We start from the raw sequence: 5,233 nt of genomic DNA, 5'->3' as shown, positions 1-5,233 counted from the left end.
AAAACTTTTTTTTGCACCAGGCAGAGTGGTGCATGTCTTTAATCCCAGCACTCAGGAGGCAGAGGCAGTTGGATCTCTGTGAGTTCAAGGTCAGCCTGGTCTACATAGTGAATTCCAGGCCAGCTGGGGCTACAGGGAGACTCAGTCTCAAAAAGACCAAAATTTTTTTTTGCTTAATGCAGTTCATAGAGTAGTCTACCACAACCATACTTTATGTCTTAAATGTGTGTTAGCAGCAGAGAGAAGCAGAAGATACATAGCAAAATATTATCAATTATATATTTACAGCATCCCCAGAAATCAACTAAGGAAACTTACATAAAGCTAGACTTACTGACTCAGGATATTTTTCAAGGAAGAGGTTCTTCTTCATTCCCTCCATGGATTGTAAGCTGTTTATTATCTATCCTGATGTTTTATTTAAAGTAGTTAAATAAATCCTGGTATTGACTATACATTTCCATTATTCTTTATTGGTCACTTTTGTCATTCTTGTGACAAAATAGAGCATCCCATTAGCTGTTTATATTATAGAATCTTTTTATCACAAGATAAATAATAATAACCTTTGTTTCAAATAGTTTATATACATTTGTCCAGGTGAGTATTTTCTTCTGTTGGGTCTTGCATTGGAAACAGAGTTGACAAGAGACAGAACACTGGATTTTAAGAAGTCACCTTCTGATATTTCTAAACTTTTCTGTACATTCAGTTAGCTTGTGTAATAAGTACTCTCCCCTATAAAGAGACATAGCTGTAGGACAATATAATACTCTCACACATATTTCCCATTTGAGGCCACTATCCTCCAGTTCATATGAATCCCAGGAATAAATATTGACCCTCATGTGTCAGGAAAGTCAGTCAACTGCTAAAGATTAGATCAGGCTGGCCTTGAACTCACAGACATCCACCTGCCTCTGCCTCCTGAATGCTTGGATTAAAGGGGTGCACCACCGTGCCTGGAAAAGATGGTTTTCTAATCTGGCTTTGTTTTGGGCTGAATCTTAATATTCTCTAAAATATTCTTTTTGATCTTTTTCTTTTAATTATAATTTTCAGCCCATATTACATTTTTCAAGTTAGATAAGAGGCAAGGCTGGTAGTTCTCAGGGTGAATAGCTTTAAAGAGAGATATCAGTCAGTCTGCCTGTATTAGAAAAACAGTATTATAATTTACTAAATTACCCATAATGCAGAGAATAAGGAACACAGGAAATAATGACACCTAAAAGCACTTGGAAAAAGACAATGTTAGAATGTTCTCTCTTTTTACTCTGTCTATGACATTGTAACTAGAAAGTGAAAAGCAGAGGTGCCCAGGGAATGATGGGGCAGGAACAAAAGCATGGAGCAATGGAGTCTGAGAGAGGGAATACTCTATGTCAGAGAAAAAAAGGCTTAGAGAAATCCAAAATAATCTCCTTTTAAAACCAGTAAAAATTATGTAAAACTATGCAAAAATTTAAAATAGTCACTTTTGGGAACCAGTAAATATACCATAACAGAAGTCAAATCCCCAAATATTCCTCTTTAGAAACAGGTCAAAATGAAACCAAAATTCAAAAACCCCACTGGAGAGGTCTGTAATTACCTCCTTAGTATGGCATATAATTTATGTTATCGCATGGCAATAGAGACTGTCAGACTCTCTGGGTTTTCAATTTCTTTTTAAAAAATATTTTATTATTTTTATTTTATGTGTATGAGTGTTTGCCTGCATGTAAGTAAGTGCACCCATGTCATACAATGCCCGCGGAAGACAGAGAGGCTGTTGGATCCCCTGGAACTGGAGTTACAGACAGTTGTTAGCTGCCATGTGGGTGCTGGGATTCAAACCTGGGTCTTCCACAAGAACAGTCAGTGTTCTTAACCATTAAGCCTTCTCTCCAGCCCATGGGTTTTCTATTTCTATGATCCCTTCAAGAGTCCAAGAAAGTTAAAACCAAAAAGGAAAAACATCACAAGAAGATTGGGAAACATGAATAAATGCCTATAGTCCAGGGAATTCCTATGGCAGTAAGTTCCCATAGAACGGAGTAGTACTGGTAAGATTCTGAGTGTCACCGGTTTGACTTATGGCACATGGTTAGATTAGTCAAGATGGTGGCAAAGTCATAAGTTCATCACCATTTCAAGATCTCATTAACCAAGACAGTAGCCAAGTCATGTAGGTGTCCCCAAGTTGATGATGCCATCAACCAAGATGGTGAGCAGACCATGTCATTGCCTCCATCTTGATGAGGTCACCAGCCAAGATGGCCACAAAGCCACATGGCTCTCATGCCTATGGTGATCTTGACTCCAAGATAAAAATGTGCTCATTGCCAACCAGAACTTGAGTTGCATGGGATCCACATATCTCACAGATTAAGTTAAATGCACCCACTTAAGTTAGGATGGTAGCAGGAGAAACTACCCTCATGTTGGTAGGCTCTGAATAGGAAAGTAAAAGAAAGAATGCATGGTCTCAAACCACAGGAAGACTTTCATGTTTCTTATAATGAGCTCTAATTCCAATGTCATCTGGATCTCCTTTTCATGTTGCCAGGTGTGCTTTCCCCCCTGCATCTTTCCCTGGCTTCTGGCTCTCAGTCCAAGACACAAACTGTAACTGGAAAAGAAGCTCATGAAGGAAGCAGAAGAAATGGGTAAGTGGGCCTACATATATGACCTTGACTCCATTTTGTTTTACCCAAGAATGAGATAGGCTGAGATCAGACAAGATCTGTGGCCCTCCTAATTGACTGGATGTCAAGTCCCTTAGAAAACAATTTGTTAACAATAGTCAACCCTGCTTTATAACTTTAGCAGGCTTCTGTGGAAGTTCTACTCATTTAGAAAAGTAACTGCCTAGGGACCATATGATTGCAGGTGGTATCAGACCTAACCATATCAAGTCACTCTTTTCCAACTTTTATCTTTTGTAATGTTTTATATGACCAACTGTTGGTCACAAAATGTACTTTAAGCATTTCCTGGCCAAGGGAACCCTCTAGGTTTAATCCAGAATGTTTTCTCATCTGGTCTTTTTAGTCTATGAAAAATAAAGAATTTTGGTAAACCTTCATCTCTTCCTAGTTGAATATTAAGTCTTACTGATATTTTGTGATTGAGGAACCAATACTTTCATAGTCAGAACTCTCAGCTCCTGCATATGTTCCCCATGGACCTCATTAATGTTGTCCCACCTGGGGTCCCGGTTGGGGTATTTAACCTCTGGTGGCAGGGCCCCTCTGACCTGCTGGATGTTTTCCCAAATTAACTGTGTAGTCCCCCTGATCATCATCCACCCTTCTCCCCAGAACACAATGTTCAGAATAGACATTAATTCAGCCCAGGTATAGAACTGGGATCCTAAGAATCGTCTGCTACACAAAAGAAGTACTCTAATAAGAATTTGCTTCTCTTTTCACATTTCTGACCTAATCCAATTCCCCCTACTTTGATGGAAAACATAGTCTGGGGCTTCTCCTGGGGAGTTGGAGGGAAGTGCAGATTTTGGAGGTCTCTTTTGCATTGTTCAAAACATTTTTTTCCTTAGCTGGGGCAGGAAGGTATATATGAAAAATAGTGGGAAAGCCTCTGGGCCAGACAGAGGTGTTAGTTTCTCCACTATGTGAATCTGTTTTTCTTTCTTACTTTCCTTTTTTTCCTTTTTCCTAAAGCTCAGTTTGACATAATTATTTCCTGTTATAGTCCCTTAGAAGCTCAGTCCCTCTTCCCTAAGGAAGAGCTTTTTTCTGTATAAGTGAATGTAACTCTGCCAGGCAGATTTTACTTTTGCAAAAGGGTACTGATGTGTGGTCAGTCAGATCCAGCAAGCACACAAGAATTTGAAGCTTGCTAAGTTTTTATCCTTAAGTCAAGAGTCAATGCATTCCAACTTTTCTTAAATGAAATTTTTACAGAGTATGGAGAGATTAAAAGTTTAGAATTCCTTGACATAATACAAGTTTTACAGGGTTTGAAAAAAAGATATTTAATATTTCTTGAGAATTTTTAGAAAAAAAATTTGTGTATGAGTGTATTGCTTGCATGTACCCATGTTGTGCAATGCCTGTGAAGGTCAGAAGAGGGCATTAGATCCCCTAAAACTGGAGTTAGCTGCCACATGGATACTGGCAAATGTACTCAGGTCCTCTGTAAGAGTAGCCAATGCTCTTAACCACTGAGCCACCTCTCCAGCCCCATATTTAGTTTCTTACGTATGTATGAGAAGGCCAGAATGAAGCAAATTGTCTTTAAGATAACGAAACGACTAACAAAAAAACCTAAATAGTTCTGCCTCATTTCTTGTTGTTGGACATTTCCAAATCTAGGGAATTGATTTCCATTTCAATGGTCAGGCTCATTCCTCTAAACAACAGAGATGTAAATACTGAAAACTGAAGGAAATTGCCAATCATTTGAGATTGTGAATGACATATATTTCTATACAGAAAAAGAAGCTGACATAGCTGTTAGAAATAAATCCACTCCAGTTTAAGTTTAGCCTTTGGAAGAAAAGATAGGTCATTCATTTATTTTTCCCACAGTAGCCTTATGTTCAGGTTAAATGCCAAGGTTGATAGGAACTGTTTTCTCTTGAGGGAAGATCTCCTTAATAGTACTGTCCAATCGGAGGCACTGCTGTGACAGGCACCATGTCAGCGAACAGGGGTTGGGACTTCCGTTCTGCAGCCATTGCTGTCTGCCATCCTGGAATTGTGTCTGGAGTTTCAAGATCCTGTGTACATAACTCCATCACCCCGTGACCTGCTGCAGCCAGAGCCCCATGGTAATGCTTGTCTGGACTCCTGACTGGAGGTCCCCAGGAGCCCTCTGGGCCTGCTCACAGCCCTCTGCTTCCCTGGGTGGCATGGCTACCAGCTGCCCAAGACCAAAATTTTCCTGGGCCCTGCTCCCAGGCCAGTCCAGCTCCCAAATTCTTGAGGACAACATCTTTCCTGGAGGGATCCAGACCTTAGGAGAAAACCTGAGAGCATCTGATGCTCATATGACTTGGGCCTCTGTGGGAACTCCTGAAGATGAAAGCAATTTGGCCACTCCAATATAAAATCAAGAGAGAACTGGAAGCCTAGATCAACCAGCCTAGAGATAATGCAGGACATGGAACTCAAAAGAACAATTATAAGCATGATAACAGAATTCAGTGAATTTAAAAAACACACACAGAAATCAAAGAACTGAAGGAAGACAGGGATAAACTTCTGAATGAATTCAGAAAAGA

At 39.7% G+C, this 5,233-nt stretch overlaps 1 long non-coding RNA gene across 1 annotated transcript in view; it reads left to right on the top strand.

Moving 5' to 3' along the window:
- The window catches only part of LOC115067410, a 69,155-nt gene that overhangs the window by 46,949 nt on the left and 16,973 nt on the right, over positions 1-5,233 (top strand). The window contains exon 2 of the long non-coding RNA XR_003846836.1: positions 2,552-2,651. This is a non-coding gene — a long non-coding RNA (uncharacterized LOC115067410). The remainder of the gene's footprint in view (positions 1-2,551; positions 2,652-5,233) is intronic.

Source organism: Nannospalax galili, unplaced genomic scaffold, assembly GCF_000622305.1.
Source record: "Nannospalax galili isolate Female #2095 unplaced genomic scaffold, S.galili_v1.0 scaffold664, whole genome shotgun sequence".
NCBI classification, from domain to species: Eukaryota; Metazoa; Chordata; class Mammalia; order Rodentia; family Spalacidae; genus Nannospalax; species Nannospalax galili.
This window is presented reverse-complemented; position numbering and strand designations above follow the sequence as displayed.